Here is a 16,671-nt window from a genome sequence, read left to right as displayed (position 1 = left end):
CCCAGTCCTTACACTGGTGACCCCGGAGTGACCCGAAGGACCCGACCGACCCAAGATTGACGACCCACGCGCCGACAGACCATTCGCCGCCTCGCTGCTTCCCGCCATTCCTGAGTTCTCAGTAGAAGTCCAACCCTCCGAGATGACTCACCCCACCACCGGAGCCCTGGATGCCTCCTCCAGGAAACCTGAAGCCGCCCCCGCACTCGTACTGTGGCGGGATTTTAAAACACAAAAAACAATACACAACACAGATACACTGAACATATAACCACATACAATACTCACTATGATCCTCGGTTGCTGGGAGATGGTTGAGGATGTCCGCGGTCGCCAACACAGTAGACAAAATTACACAAACAAACCCGGAAAACAGACTTCCAACCAAAAAAAAAAACAGCAAAAAGAAAGAGACACATGCACAGACAACAATAACATCCAACAGAAAACACTCGACTCACGGAACATACAACAATCTACCACCAATATCCGCCTTGCACAGAACTCAGCTCAAGACTAAAAAAACTCCTTCAAAACCGAAAAATCCTCACACATATTCCACAGACAGACAGCGCCGTAAACAAACTAACGACCTCATCCCTCTTCCAACAACCGAAGCACTCACTTACGACAATTACACTCTCTCTCTCTCTCTCTCTCTCAAAACGTTGGGAAATGCTAAATAAAAACAAATTTATTCATCCCTCTATATTTCTCCCCCCTTTTAGCATTTCCCAACCAACACCTTTCACACCTCTTTCAAATCGCCTTACGCAACACCCATGGATGCTCACTAGCAGGTCCTCTAGATCGCGTTCGCGGGCACGCAATCATTCTCTCAGAATCATTTTCTCTTCTAGCAACATTCAAACTCACATCTTCTCCTCCATTCTCTCTCAGATTCACGCTATCTTCTTCACTATTACCACTCTCAATTTCATCCACAATCTCATCTATACCCTCTAACTCGTTCCCAAATACCTCCCCCAATTCTTCAACTAACCCATCCCATTCGCTCATTGACCTTTCCAATTCTTGCAACGATTCATTCATGCTTTCAATCACTCGTATATTACTGCTACGCTCTCTTACTCTTACACTTTCGCTCACCTCTAACCGTTCACTAACCCCTACACGTTCAGTCAACTCAGTTATATCAAACCCGCATATACTATACGTTCTATTCATACCATCCCATTCATCCGTATTACACGCTTTATCACTCATTTTCACTTTGGCACTCACACCCCTATCACACAACTTACGACCACTCAGTTTACTTACGTTCTTCCCTTTCTTACGTCTCCTACCATACTCTATCAAAACAAATTGCTGATCCTCATGCAACAACCTCTCACGTACATGCATCACACGCACCGCTTGCATCCTGGAGGATTCACCCATTTGAACCCCCTTCACACTCAGTTTCCCGAATTCGCTGTCACAGTCACCCTCTTTCGTCTACATACACTTGATACATGCCCTTCCATTCCACATTCGTCACACTTCGCTCTCGGTTCTGAACACATTCTCGCATAATGCCCATTCTTACCACAGTTGCCACATATTACATTCACTCGGGTACCCCTACAACCATTAGCAATATGACCCACCTGTCCGCACCTGTAGCATTTAACCCCCCTATCTTTCGTACACTCCCTTACCAAATGTCCCGGTTGCCCACACCCGAAACACGCTCCTAAAGCCCACCTACACTCATTCTTTGTATGTCCTTCCTTTCCACATCTAAAACACTTCGCTCGACTTCCACTCATCGACCTTCCCCTTTGTACACTACTATCCCTAACCCGTCCAACCCGTTGTTCCCTTACAAACCCATCATTCATCCTCCCTGGCACCTCCACATTACTTGCTCTTACACTCCTATCTATTACACTATCGGCCATTCTCATTGGGCACCTCAACACTGCATCCCTAAAGCTTCCAAACTCTGGCACTCTCATCTAACCCAGCCCTTACACTTACACTTCTGCTCTCTTTATAACCCTGTCAAGCTCATAATCTTCTACAATTTCCAAAATTTCTCCCCAAGTCAACCTTTCATTCGTCCATCTTTTCTTCTCCTTCCGCTTCAAGTTCACAAATTCTCTAACTCCATCTGGCACTGTCCCTAACAACTTCCGTACTAACTCCTTACATTCATCTATCCCATCATCCCCAAACTTCTTCCTTGCCAACGTCTCCAGCCTACAAGCATATAGTGACAACGTTTCCCCAGCTTTCATTCTTGCCTCATCAAATTCATTCTTCCTCTTATACTTAACACTCGCTTTCATACGCCTCCTTGCTCAACTAGTCTAGCTTTCACCTTGTCATACTCAACATCCCCCACACTCATAATAAACCTATACATATCAAGTAAAAACCCAGTCAAATACTCTCCTAATTCTCGTGCCCACACTCTCTTACTTTCCCCATACTTATCCTGACAAAACCTTTCATACTCCTAAAGAAATCATGCACATCCCTACTTCCATACTCATTATACTTTTCACACCAGGGGTACCTCCCTCACATACATAGCCTTTCTCACTTCTTTCTCACTTTCACTCTCACTTTCGCTTTACTTTCGCTCTGTCCTTTCATACCCTCTTCCGAATACAAAGAGTCCACTTCTGCACTTACATTCATCTTACTCATTACACTCTTCTTCCCCCTCTTTTTATCCACTTTTATCCACTCACCTCCATCCACCTCACTATCACTACTGCCTTCACCCTCTCCCTTCTTTCCTGCCTTTCCCACTTCCTTACCCTTCTTACCAGTTTCCTTTCCCTTTCCTTCTTCCCTTTTTCTTCCCCTGACTTATCCTTACTTTCCTCTGTTCCTTCCCTTGCTTTTCATTCCCCTTTTCCTTACCCTGCCTCTCATTCCCTCGTTTCTTACTTCCTATTCCCATATCACTTTCATCACTCACGCTTCCATTCACTTCTTCCTCCTTTTCTTTCTCTCTTGCCCCTTCACACGTTCCAGAGAACCTGCCTCCAACAGCCCCTTCTCCAAAAACACCCTTGAACATACCTTTCATCATTTTTCCACACTTTTCATCATTCCCTCCAACTTTTATCCACCCTCTCTTCCATTCTCTCTTCTGACTCTTTCATCTCCCCTTTCATTTCTTCTTTTGCACTTCTTAGCATTCCCCCATCTCCTCCAACTGACTCCTCAATCTCTCATTCTCACCCCTCAAACACGTATTCTCCTCTCTCAACCTCACTAGTTCCTCTTCCATCCTTCTCTTCAGTCACACTACCAGCCACCAACCTCAATTGCAGCTGCAAATACCAGCTGCCCCACGTTGGGCGCCAAATATTATGTGGCGGGATTTTAAAACACAAAAAACAATACACAACACAGATACACTGAACATATAACCACATACAATACTCACTATGATCCTCGGTTGCTGGGAGATGGTTGAGGATGTCCACGGTCGCCAACACAGTAGACAAAATTACACAAACAAACCCGGAAAACAGACTTCCAACCAAAAAAAACCAGCAAAAAGAAAGAGACACATGCACAGACAACAATAACATCCAACAGAAAACACTCGACTCACGGAACATACAACAATCTACCACCAATATCCGCCTTGCACAGAACTCAGCTCAAGACTAAAAAAAACTCCTTCAAAACCGAAAAATCCTCACACATATTCCACAGACAGACAGCGCCGTAAACAAACTAACGACCTCATCCCTCTTCCAACAACCGAAGCACTCACTTGCGACAATTACACACTCTCTCTCTCTCTCTCTCTCTCTCTCTCTCAAAACGTTGGGAAATGCTAAATAAAAACAAATTTATTCATCCCTCTATAGTACTGGACGAGCTGACCAACGAAGGACCAGCCACGTCATCCTTCAGCTGCTGCCGCGCCTCTCGAGCTGGCTACCAAGGATCAGCCGCCGTCATCCTTCAGCCCTCGAGCCGGCCACCGAAGGATCATCAGACATCACCCTTCAACCCTCTCCCGTCCTCCTCGAGCTCCTGCTGGCCGGCGCCGCCCTTCAGCCTCCTACCCGCCCCTACCCCAAGCCCTTCGAGCCAACTACAATAATATTGTCGGCAAGACAGTTTCCGCATCGACGCCTCGCTTTTGGGGGGGAACATTGTAAGAGCCCGACGCCGTTTCTTCCAAACAATGACAATCAGACGTTACCCACGTCTTGGGGGAGTTATTTGTAAGAGCCCGACGCTGTCTCTTCCAAACACGTGTGTGTTCGTGTGTTCGTCAATCGTCATCATCGGAGTGGACAGGACAAAACAGGAGCGTCTCATTTTCTTTCTCTACAGGTACGCGATTTCAACCATACAATATTTCCGTCTGTTTCTCCCTAAACATTGTTGTCTTGATGTATGTACAATCACCACTACTTGCATTGCCATGCAAGCATTCTAATCACGTACTCATAATGTTCCAGCGAATCTTCTGTATCAAACTGTATGTATGTTTCTGTTTGTGAAGACGCCAAACATCTCTCCATTTCACATATGTTATGCTACTGCATTGTATTCATTAATCTGTCTCGAATCTCATGCAAATGGCCATATGTAGAATTTCATGGCCTTTCCATTGATATATGTTTCATCACTGTATGTTAATCATGTCTCTCAATATCGCCATCTGTTTGTCTGCCGACAAACACAGATGTCTGAACCTTTTATCTCTGTTTTACCTGTCTGTGTGTAGACGCTACATTACCGCTCGCACACGTCAATAACATCTTCGAAGATTCTGTACATTTAACCAAAATCACTTTCATGTATCATAATAAAGTTTTCATTAACCTACCCATCTCACAGACTCATCATCAACATATAGTTACGGGCTGCTCTAGAAGCAAGAGCCCGTGCTGGCACAAGGCCAGCTAAATCTAAAACATGTACATTTATCTCAGTACAGAACTACCAATAAACCAGTAAACACCCAGCCAGTATGTCACTCATACCCCAGTCCTTACAAGAATACCAAGATGATAATCAATTATAACAAGTAAATCTGATCATCTTTATGAATGTGATCTGGAGTAGAGGATGAGCCGTTACCGCTCGATTGTAAAGTTACTGGGACATGATTTAGGGTCTGTCAAGATTAGTATTGGGCCCTTCAGGCTGTTTCCTTTGCATAAGGAGATGAAATTCCATATTCAAACTGAGGCAGCCTTGAAAAACCCACTGATCCTCGATTTGCACTCCTCATCTAAAACAAGGCACCAAGCTTCAGGTAAAGAGTTATGAGTGCAATGGGGACAATTAAGATATACTAGCAGATGCTTGCTATCGCTCACATATGCTAATTCCCATATCCGTACCATACCCATAACCATATCTGTATCATACCCATATCTGTACCATACCTATACCCATACAGATACCCATTTCTGTACCATACCCATACTGATACCCATAACCATATCCTTACTATACCCATATCCATACCATACCATTCCTATACCATACCCATATGCATTTCATACCCATATCTGTACCATACCCACAGCTATGTCGTGCCCAACTAAGAATATTTTTATTCCCTCTCACCTTCAAGATTCTTCTAAAGGTAGACTCCATCGTCACTGCATTCTCGAACCTGCTATCGTTGAAGGGAAATTATCTTAGAGTATTGGTATCTCTCAGAAAGGCATAATAGAGACGAGATCTGTAGTTTCCTTACTTTAATGACGAAAGTTAACTACAAACTCAAGCACAATTTACAGTTACAGCGATGAAAACGAAATCACTCTTATTAGACAGTTCAAATTCAGTCTATATGGGGAGCACGAAAGCAAGGGGAGATTTAACTCTCCCTGGTGGATGTTAACTCGAATCTGGTCTGCTCTGCTGCTCTTCTGTCTCTGGAACCCCTGGGTATCTTGTAATCTGCAATCTCTTCCTCCCTCCAGTTTCTTATGGGAAGAATTTATCTGCAAGGCCTCTCTTCAAACAGTTGATTGGGAAGGATGTTGGTGGGTGCTGTTCAAATCTCTCCTTAGAGGATTTGATTGGAAATAATCTTAGGAGGGGGTGTAAAAGGCCCCACCCTAGAATGTTTGATTGGATGGTGTTGAAGTACATCACTTTGTCCAGCCCCCAATTTCATGGAATTTCCATGAAAACGCCTCCTATTGAAGGCGGGGTTATAGAGATGGCTGACGTTAGCTTCTTGATGTGGTGCTGAATAATCCCCGAGTAAGCTAAATCACGAGGCCACAGTTTCCAAATTTTACGATCAGTTTTATGGCCCTGGTCGCGATATACTCGCTCACTGTTTTGAGTTCGTGGAAGATGGTTTATATGAATCAGCACTTTTTAGTCTCTCGAAGCAAAAACAACCCAGGCTTAATCGTTGTTCTCTCTCTCTCTCTCTTTTCTCTCTTCTCCTTCTTTGTCTCTATGTTTCTCTCTCTCTCTTTCTCTTTTATTTCTATTTTCCCTATCTAATTTGTCTAACAAGATTGTTAAGAAACATGAGGGGGAAAAAGTGACTTATTGTTTGTGTGTGTGCTGTATGGGCTGAGAGACTTGGTCAGTGATGGACTCAGAAGCAGTTATTCTAGGAAGTGTGAATGATTTAAGGAAGGAAGTAACTGAAGAAGTGTGCAAAATACCAGAACAAATTGGTCTGATTAATATGGATAGATATAATAAGGAACTGGGAGCTGTAAGTACCCCCTGATTAATGCCTTTTCAAGAAATTTTGGTAGCTGTGAGTTAGTGATTTAAGTATGTGCACTCTATGGAATGGAAAAACTTGTTTATCATGATGACAATTTGAGAGAAAGTTAACATGTGTTACATTTGCAGCTCTTGAGTGGTGTTTGATATGACTGGGCTATCTAGAAAAACTCTTGTGATTGTAGCTACGAGGTGAAAGGTGTGTGTGTGAGAAAATTAAAACAGTGATAATCCACAGAAGGTTTGTTTTTATACACAAGGGAAGGCTGACAGAATGATTGTGTTAGTAAAAATAAATGGTGTGAAATATTACAGACTTACTGATATAAGTACAGAGATTTCCTTGGTGAATGCTGTGGTTTGCGAAGTGCAACAATTGAAATGGGATATTCCAAAATGTTTGAGGATGAGGATACATGGGATTGGATAAGGACATGCTGTAGTTTAGGAGGAAATGAAGTTAACATTAAATGTGAAAGTGGTTCTTGATTTTGCTGTTCCCAGCAAATTTTGCATTTTTTTTACTGGGATAAATTTTTTTTAGAGTGAATGTACATCTTTCGACGTGGGAAATGATTTGTAGATGAAAGAGAATAGATTGGTTGCAAGGATACAGAACGAGAGTGCGTGTATATCCAATTTTATAAGTGAAGAAGCACAGGAAAAAGTGAGGATGACTTATTGCTACAGGATGTGGAAGAAATGCAACAACTGTGTCCAATTTTGACTGTTGAAATAATGCATTGACGCTAGTGTTCCACTTTCTAAGTGGTATGGTATGTTAAAAGACTTAAGGGATCTGATCGATTGTGGAATGTTGTATTTTGCAAGTAAATGGATGGATAAAGATTGGTATGAACCTGGGTTTCCTGTAAATGGTGCAACTGAAGTGTGTAAACTTGTGTATGATAGGTATGAACGCATAGGAGTCCAAATTAGTGGATGCATGGAGAAAATGTATAAACCATATTTAAGTAAGATTTGAATGTGTGTCACTACCATGTTTGAGGCTTGTCAGAAAGGCAAACATCAAAGAGTGTAAGCAGGGCCACCTGTTATTAGGTTTAAGTATAAATGAAGCATATGAAATGGTAATGACGAAGTGTGTTTTGTTGCCTGTGACTGCAAAAGGAAATATAGGCATGGTGATTGTGGTAGGTCATATGAATAAGTTTGAATGGGCAGTAACTGACATTTATAGTCTAAAATAGATATAATACAGTGCTCCGCCACTTCTTCGTTGGGATAGGTTCCAGAACCCTCTGCGGAAATTCAAAACTTGCAAAAATGCAAAATCCCCTCTTAAATGCTTATAACTGCCAAATACGCTGTACCCCTTAAACTAAAAAAAAAGCGAATTAGTGATAATTTTAGAGATACGGACATGCGGTCCATAAAAATTCGCGAATTGATTAAAGTTCCTGCATAAAAGTGAAAGATACGTTCTACAAAAATCCACGATAAAGTAAAGCGCGAAAAAGTTGGGGTCCACTGCTACACAAACTTTCCTTTCTGTATATCAACTATACTATCACAAGAACTTCATTCTTTGAATTTTGGGTATTGATTTTTCTCAATTTTAGTTTAATTTTGTAGCTTTTCCATCAGACATCTTAATGGAACAGCAGCTTTTGTTTTCTCCAACAAGAACAGAATCCAACTGAGGAAACCCACATGTCAACTTTAGTTATAAATTTAGGTTGTCAAACCATGCAAATGAGGCACTTTCAGCCATTCAGTGCTTAAGACAATGAAAAGAGGGAGCTGGAGTGGCTGGACAGCAAGCTAAAGAGATCCAGAAAATAAAGATGAAATACAAGCATCCCAAGGTGGAACATGGAGTAAACCCAACATTTGCACTGCATCATAGTAAGAATGGTTAAATAACAAGATTGAAGACAGGAAGCATGAGTGGAGGTAAAGTAAAAGGCTAAAATGTGGGTGCAGCTAGGGGTAATGGATGCTACAAACACCCTTTAGTAATGTAAACACTGCACCATGTAAGGTAAATTGACAGCATTAACCTTCAAGGAGGTTTGATACTGTGTAAAAATAGCAAAGTCATCCATACAATCATTATTTGAACCTCATTAGGCAACTGTTCAGTAATATCATTAACTGCATAATACATGGATTGCTACTAAGAACACTACCTTGATGAATTCCATTTTCCATGTATGTACTGTACTGTATTAGGGTAAATATTTCACATATGTACAAGGGAGAAGCAGTTAGTCTAAGAAGTGCCTTCCAGTATTATTTAGATGTAAAGTTTTCGGAACAGAGAATCTCCATGTTCTTTCAAAAGACATTTGAATATTCTGGAAAATCACTGTAGCTGTGTTTTAAACCTCTGTTAATATGGTCTAATGGGTTAATGAATTTAATTTCAATCTGTTGTTTTTTACAACCAGACTGTGATAGAATTGCAATTCCAGAACTTTGAGTATACACTGTGAGAAATGGCAATAACAATCTTTTTGTCTACAGTTATTATTCTTGCTTTGGTCTAGCCAAGGTTTTGAAATAACAATAATGATGGCACTGCCACATCCTTTGGGAAATAAGTTTCTTGGACTAAGGTGAGTGTAGATTTTTTATATTTTTCCATTTTAGATTTTTAATATTTTGCCATTGCAGATATTTAATATTTTGCCATTTTACCTGGGGCTGGGCCACTACACATGGAGGGTGGAGGGAGCAGACTCCAGTTCATCTGTAGTGAATTTTCATTGTGAAATATCTTATGCACTTTATCTGTTCCAAATTTTATTGTACTGTATTTAGTTTAGTATCAATTTCAATTTTATTCAAGTGTGCATCAAGACCATTGATGCTAGTAACCTTTTCAAAATGCATTTATATGCTGGTAACTTAACAAGTATTATGGATTGTATTTATACCATGTAACAGATTATGTCTTTAAAGGAATGGCAAACTTTTCATTCTGTAAACTTTCTACCATGTTTGCCCAAGAAGTCTGTTGCTAGAGATACCAGATCAATTTTGCCTCTCAGAGATAAATCTTCCTCTTATTACTTCTTTTCTGGCTTTAATAATTTAGCACACAGAATTTCCATTTGTTTATACTTGTTCTTTCCAATTTCTCTTCTCTGCAAAAATAATATACTTTCTGACATAGGACCAACATAAAATTCAATTTGGTCATACTATGCCTAAGCTGATGACAAAAAACCCATTATGATATAGCCATATTACAGGTGATACTACCAGAGGAAATTTCAAGAGAAACAATTATATATTTAATATCACTGAGATTAACAATTTATGGCTAGGTTTAAGTGAATAAGATATTTTCAGACAACTTGTATTTTGTCATATACAGTAGAAACAGACTACACAGTGAAAATGGTTAGTGTATAAAGCATAAATACAATCATTCAATGAGATAAAAAAGCAATATTTACATGAATAGATATAACACAGTAGAGGCTAGCTCGTGCTACACAGGACACTGAACATATCAGTACATGCACGACAAACTTGAGTAACAGATCGAGAATTCAGGGAACAACTTTAGTACAATATCTTGTCTCAATTTTATAAACTGATGTGGTCTGATTAAGTCAAACCTCAAAACTTCTTCCATAAATGGCCTAGCCCTCTCTGACTAATCTGTGAGAAAGCTGTGTGATGACAATCCTTGAAAAAGGCTACCACTTACTGTAATTACTTTTCACTAAATGTTGCATGTAGAGTTGGCTTCAATATCATTTGGTTCAAGATGAGGAATATCTCAACTTCTGCACAACAAAAATACCCCAAATAATTTGCTTTACAAATAGCATAAACAGTATTTGTACATGGACACTCAAAAGGATAAAATAATTAGGTAAAAAAAGGTCCACTAGAAAAAGAAAATGGCATATGAAAACACTAAAATACGTACTTGAAATATTACAAGAGATTTAGTCTTACAAAATTACAGTTGGATAACTTTCTATACATTAAACCTATTTATTTTGATCCAATCTGGATACAGCAGTATAAATGTTTGCTTTTATAGTTATAAAAAAATTATGACTGGCCTTTCAAGATCACTTTCCAGTCACAATGAATAAAGGGGTAAAGCTTTGACATTAATTCCACAAAAGACTATTGTGATGTTTTTTTTCTGCTACATATTCATAAACCAGTGAGTTTCAAAACTCTCCTATGCTATTTATATATTTTACAACAATTATTATATTGATAAGGATACTATTCACATTATGTACTAGTCTTCTCATGAGAAGATAGTTTTGTTTCAGAAATTTTCACTGGTATTTTTACAGACAATATGAACAATGTGTGTAATATCTGTCAATTTAAAGAGCTACAAACTTCTTTTGCCACCTTAACATTTCCTGCCTCAAGCCTAGAACACAGTTTGACTGTCCCACTCCTCATGTTACCTGCACCATCAGCACCCAGTTTCACAGGGAATGCTGCAAACTTAACATTATTGTGCTAATTTTGGGAAGACCTAAACCTGCATAAGACTACTGTCAGACTAGCTATAGCTCATCCTGGTAAAATGGTTATGTGGTAAAATCTACAACACACAAAGATCTTGACTAATGCAGTTTCAAATACTGGCACCATGGAACTCTGCAATTTGAATATTGAAACATTATATTTACTTTCATTTGTTACCAACATACCATAGCATCAAATCAATACAAGAAGTCAACCATCTTAACCTTATTACCCTCGTATCAATTACGGTAAAACTAATTATCAATTGAAATATGTGCCACAATTTGCCACATGATATATAACCATGAAAATATTTTTCAAAGATCTATTTGAAACTAAAAATACTTTGCATGTTAGATCACACAAATTTTACCAGAACATATCAGAATCACTAAAATGAGTTCAGGCTTGCAAATAAAAAATTCAATAACCTAAAGAAGCAAAACTGACCCTTAAAACTAGATTTCTTATTACATACTCAAAATGCAGCTAAATTATAATATAATTTGTAAATGCTGGAAAACATATTAATGTCATGTTAAAGTTCATTACTAGCTTAAGAATAAAAAGCTACTGCATAATGAAATGATGCTATCTAGCTAATAAAACTGTAACAGCTGCAGCATCAGTGGTAATAGCTGAAACAACTGCACTCTGTCAATGTACAGATCCGTGTAAGAACAAAAATATGAAAATAACTGGAATTTTAATGAGCACTCTCCACACAAAGATTGTAAGAAAAAGTACTATAATCACTTTTCATTAAGGTATTCCCTCCCGTATTATTAGCATATTACCATACAACTCTACATGGACGAATCATCAAAAATATCCCCCAAAGTCTGTACAAAAAAAAAAAAATCTTGTAAAATTTACTTGGTAAAAGCTTCCAAATGAATATACTGTAAAAATTTTTAAATACCTAAAATACTTCAAAATTCTTTCAAATGTAAATTTTCATGTAAACTATAAATTTACAGCTAATACCCGTTTGAGACATGATAACCAACAAAACTGACTTAAATGATTTACGAAATGACTGACTGCAGGTAATCTCCAAAAAATATATACCTTGACATGGATAAAGCCTCAAGTAATGAGCAGAGGATAATTTGGAACCACACTTGTTATGAGACTATCTTGGAGGGACTGAAAAAGGGAGTTCAACTGTTGCATAAAATGAACAATACAACAGTAATCACTAACCCTCACTTAAATGGGTCATGTTTGCACTAGCAAGGATTTTCAGTTTATTTTCAGTACTGCTATTACAAACAATCTACCAACCTCTAGCAAGTAAATTAGTCGGACAATGTCTTCATAAGTTAGGAAAAAACTGACATGCAAAAAAAATATCACCATTAAAACAGCAGTCCAAGAGTCTTCTCATTCAGTGGCAATATACTAAAGAGAAGATCCACTCGACCGTGCAGAAATTTTGATATCACTATTTCATTAAGCAGAGCTTCAAAGATTGACAAGATCAGAGTAAAAGCTACTTCGCACATTTTCTCCTTTTATGCTTATTGAGACTGGTATCGAGGTATTTTGATACATAAATAATATTTACAAGGTTGACCTTTTCTCTTTTATCCTCAAGATGTAGGGATGAGGAGAGGGATACAAGCTACGCCCTAGCTCATCATTTTGTGCGACAATACACGATTTTCTGTTAATTACTTACGTGTACTATAACATAAAACACCTCAAGGATTTAACAGTACATCAAACGTACAAATATTCATAAACTTCAAAATATTCAATGTACCAAAAGAGAAAAAGTCTCACATAAACCATGGATAATGCATACAAGTCATAGAGCAACAGATGAAAATAGAAAGTAATAACACGAAATTCTTGATGCACCAATCCATCATCACTACATAATAGGTGCACATGAGTGTCTCCGGACTGTTTCACACTAAACTTATCTTTGGCTACAGTAGCAAAAACTTCCTTAATAAACCCTACCAATACACAATACAATGGAAATAAAGACACCATTTAAAAATGTCAACATATCCATGTTATCTTACACTTAATATAATTCCTTTATATTTAAGAAAAATGACAAAAAACATATAATTGTGAAGTTATTTCATTTGCACTAATAAAATCAGAGGAGTCCAACAAAAAATTTTTTCCCTACAAAATATAGTGTACCAAAGGATAAAGAACTTGGAGAACTAAACAAAGATGTTTCTCACTCTTGCAAGTCTAGCCACCTCTATCACCTTCTTTTACAATTGGACAGCTTTCCTCACCCATTCCTCTGGAAACTTTCCCTGCTGCAAATACACCTTACCCTAAAAAATACAAATATATATATATAAATATATATGTATATATGTGTGTGTATGTGATAGATAGATAGATAGATAGATAGATAGATAGATAGATAGATAGATAGATAGATAGATAGATAGATAGATAGATATATAGATATATATATATATATATATATATATATATATATATATATATATATATATATATATATATATATATGTGTGTCAACCCCAGATTCGCGGGGATGCGTACCACTAGCCCCCATGAATAGCTCAAACCTGCAAATACTTACAACCCCATTAAAAATGCTTATAACTGCCTATTTTAATGGTTCAAAACACCAAAACAAAAACCCTCTAATCACAATTACACCTGAATATCTTAATAGTTTTTTCACAAAAAGTGCATTTAGTCTCAAAAATTATATGAAAATACTGTAATCTGTGAATATTTCTCCATCAAAAATACAGCAAATAGTTGAATTTTCCACAAATAATGTGTATATATGTTCCACAGAGAAATCCAGAAATATGTGAAGCCTCGAATTCAGAACGGCAAATAGGTGGAGGTCCATTTTTTGTCTATATATATATATATATATATATATATATATATATATATATATATATATATATATATATATATATATATATATATATATATATATATATAATTATATATATATATATATATATATATATATATATATATATATATATATATATATATATATATATATATATACATATACATGTTACAGTAATCTTTCAATATTATCCAGACACAACTGGACCCCAGGGACCAAGGCCCAAAGATATATGAGACATAAATTTCAACAATTTGTTAAAAAGCACTATCTGATGGTTGACAATGCTGTAAGGCCTCAGGAAAAACTGTTGGTACACTGCTTACAATCATAAACAGCCTAAGAAAGGGTTTGGGGGGTTGGGGAGGCCTGGCAAAGTTTCCAAGGTAGAGTGGGTGAGCGGGTTGGATGGCTGGGCAACAAGTGAGAGAAGTGGCAGTAAGGCTGTGTAGAGGAACTCAATCAGAGTAAGGGTTGTTCTGGGAGATGGGCAGAGCTGGGTAGCAGTTTCTCTGGCTGAGAGGGGGTGGGGATGGAGTGTTGGACATGTGATGAGGGCTAGGTAGACGTCTGACTTGCTAGAGCTTTTTTTTTTATGTTCATGATACAGTAATTCATGTTTTATTAAAGGTTATGTACAGTACTGAGATACTGTACAGTATTGTGAGAGAGAGAGAGAGAGAGAGAGAGAGAGAGAAAGGGGTATGCCTACATAGAAGCCTATACAGAAACACACACAATCCACTTTTTCATTTATATTTTGGTCTTTTTCATTTATATTTTTACTTTATTTTCTCCTTATTTAGTTTTACAAACCAAAAGATGAACGCCATCATGTGTGTAGGGTACGTACAGTATATATATGCACACACTCATTTCCTGGCATTTCATGTTTTCATGCTTCACCACTTAAGTCTCCTGGGAGTCACAGGAGGCACAGGAAGAAGACGATGACAGTCTTGACGACACAGTTGAGCTGGTGGAGGAGAACTTTTACACCCCCTCACAAGTTTTTAAAATGTCCAACCATCATAAGCACAAACAGCAGTGCACACAGGTAAGTGACAAGTAAAAAGTACTTTTATTGTTATTAGAATTGTTATTTTTGTGTACAATGTATTTTGGGGACAATGATAAAAATTGTTTGTGTAAACTTTTGTATTGAGTGTTGCATACATGAGAATAACAGGTTTACTTTTTTATGTATATAATGTATTTTTGGGAAAAAGGTAAATAATGTTTGTATTGCATAACAGAAAAAAGGGTTTGCTTTTTTGTGTGTAAAGTATGATGTATTTTACAGTGACTGGGCAAATGAAAAACATTGTGTAGCCTGCGTGTCACGTACGAGAGAAAAAGATGCTTACTTCTTTTTTGTGTACAATGTATTTTGGGGAATAATATAAAATTCTTTGTGTAAACTATTGTATTGTGGTGCATACTAGAGAAAAAAGGGGTTTACTTTTTTGTGAAAAATATAGTGTATTTTACAGTGCTTGGGGCAAATGAAAAATGCTGTGTAACATAATGTACTATGCGTTATGTACAAGAGAAAAAGATGGGGTTGCTTTTTTGTTTCAAGTGTATTCATGGAGTTATTTTGTACAAATACGAGAAAATATAGTAGATAATTGCTTTTTGGGTAAAGTTATTAATTGCTTTTTGGGTAAAGTTGTAATTTTTAAGTATGAGGTTGTTGTTTATAAGCATATTTATTGTTTACGGCTATGCGGTGTTGACAAGGTTAGAGGAAGGATACATAGTTGCCCCTGAACACCCATAGATTTTTTCACTCGTCATTACCTGGATTCCGTCATTATCCAGCAGGGCCTTGGCTCTATTAATCTGGATAACTGAAGGATTGTGTGTGTGTATATATGTATATATATATATATATATATATATATATATATATATATATATATATATATATATATATAATATATAACATATATATTATGAGAGAGAGAGAGAGAATTCTCATAGAATAGATAAGTGTGTGTGTGTGTGTGTGATATATATATATATATATATATATATATATATATATATATATATATATATATATATATATATATATATATATATATATATATATATATATATATATATATATATATATATATATATATATATATATATATATATATATATATATATATATATATATATATATATATATATATATATATATATATATATATATATATATATATATATATATATATATATATATATATATATATATATATATATATATATATATATATATATATATATATATATATATATATATATATATATATATATATATATATATATATATATATATATACAGGCAGTCCCCAGTTTATTTACGGGGTTCCGTTTTTACACTGCGTCAGAAACCGAAAATCCTCGTAAACCGAAAATTGTCGGAAATCATCAAAAATCATAAAAACCTTACTTTTAATGCTTTGGGTGCATTGAAAACGATGTAAACTACATTTTTATTGAGTTTTTCATAAAAAAAACCTTCAAATTATGATTATTCTGCCATTTTGGAGCCATATTTCTTCCGTCGGATCGAAAGTGCGCCGTAAACCGGGAAATAATTTCTGATGAATATATTTGAA

The 16,671-nt window shown here is 36.8% G+C and overlaps 1 protein-coding gene across 1 annotated transcript in view; it reads right to left on the bottom strand.

Moving 5' to 3' along the window:
* Positions 1-13,351: 13,351 nt before the first annotated feature.
* Positions 13,352-16,671, bottom strand: part of Ptp69D (Protein tyrosine phosphatase 69D) — a 752,166-nt gene continuing 748,846 nt past the window's right edge. Inside the window, exon 27 of the transcript XR_010849719.1 lies at positions 13,352-13,487. The gene's annotated coding sequence lies outside the window, so the exon portion shown is untranslated. The remainder of the gene's footprint in view (positions 13,488-16,671) is intronic.

This window comes from Macrobrachium rosenbergii, chromosome 41 (assembly GCF_040412425.1).
Source record: "Macrobrachium rosenbergii isolate ZJJX-2024 chromosome 41, ASM4041242v1, whole genome shotgun sequence".
NCBI classification, from domain to species: domain Eukaryota; kingdom Metazoa; phylum Arthropoda; class Malacostraca; order Decapoda; family Palaemonidae; genus Macrobrachium; species Macrobrachium rosenbergii.
This window is presented reverse-complemented; position numbering and strand designations above follow the sequence as displayed.